Source organism: Pseudonaja textilis, chromosome 4 (genome assembly GCF_049901715.1).
Source record: "Pseudonaja textilis isolate UNSWEBS1 chromosome 4, rPseTex1.2, whole genome shotgun sequence".
NCBI lineage: Eukaryota > Metazoa > Chordata > Lepidosauria > Squamata > Elapidae > Pseudonaja > Pseudonaja textilis.
Genome location: NC_141993.1, coordinates 62380039 through 62381640, shown reverse-complemented (window position 1 = coordinate 62381640; position 1602 = coordinate 62380039).

Sequence of the window (1602 nt, the reverse complement as noted above, 5' to 3'; positions counted from 1 at the left end):
ATCAATGACTAGTGTTTTCTGATGATAGGCTGAAAATGTATGGCCATAAGAGGCGTGTTGCATCAGAACTACACTTGGTCTTATCCATTTGGTCTCCAGTTAGAACATCCAGGATGTTTCAAGGACAGGTAGAAAAGGTTACATTATACTTAACTTTTATTTAAACAATATGGCTGATTGATACAAAAAGATCCAGCCTCCTATGTTAGTTTTTGCTTGGTCGCTCAAGATACTAGCCATCACTAACAGTATATCTTGAAGCAATCCATTATCTATATATCTGTCCCACAAGTAGACTATACATAACAGCAGGCAAAGCTGCATATCATGGTATGGGCCACGGTGACACAGTGGTTTGAATGCAATACTGCAGACTACTTTTGGTAATCACTGGCTGCCAGCAGTTTTTCAGTTCAAGTTTCACCAGCTCAAGGTTGACTCAACCTTCCATCCTTCTGAGGTGGGTAAAATGAAGACCCAGATTGTTGAGGGCAATATGCTGTCTCTGTAAACCACTTAGAGAGGGCTGTAAACACTATGAGGCAGTATATAAGTCTAAGTGCTATTGCTATTGCTTTTCACAACAATTAAAAAGAGGCTAATTTAATATCTCATATAAAACATTTATTGCCCAAATAGAAAATACCATAAATCATGAAAATACATTTATAATGATGGCCATACAAAGAAATATCTCAAATGAGTAGATAATACATCTAATTGAGAAACATGCTCCTTGCTTAATAAGTTGTAGACTACAGCCACAGTTATGGACCATGCTTTGTTTTCATTTTTTAGTGATGCAGGGTTAAATAAGGAAGTCAAAAAGCTATTAATAAAGTCAAAAACATTTCATCCATTTTCAGTGAAAAGATGCCTTCCATGATGTCTTCCTTCTGCCCTTATTTCTGTCAGTACTGAATATATTGTCAGATTAATTAAAGGGCTAGGGAAACCCTCTAGCTCCAGATTAAAGTATTTTTCTTCCTAAACTCTTAACAAAGAAGATACTTTATGCTTATACATTTTGGAGTGTGTGGAGGTAAGAAGAGGAGAGGACCGGGAAGCTGATGGGATTTCATCACAATTTTAAAATATGCATCATGAAGTCATAACATAGGTTAAAAAAAAGGTTTGAGGTTTGCTCTGTGGCCTTGGGATGCATGTTTCCTTATTTACTTCCTTTGGTCAATTCTGTACATGTCTTTAGGTGAAAATATTGTACATCTAGACATATATATGGATATTGGATTTTTCATAGTTAAAAAAAAGATCAGGACAGCTGTTCCAAAATGAGTATCAGGGCCTACACAGACAAAACAGTTGTACACTTAATAAAGACAGCAGATTCTGGGGGACTTTGAAACCGTACGTGAATATAAAACTACAAATAAATGGGAAGCATATTGCTCAGAGTCAGAAATGGGAAACAGTTGAATTTGTTCGTATGAACTGTTGTGTTAATTGACTTCAACAATGATTTTTTGCAATATAACATATAAGAGAAAAAGCATTACAAAATATGCTGACTGACTCCCCCGTGTCATAGATGAGGCAATGTTATACTCATACATAAGACAAGTCAATACTATGACCATAATA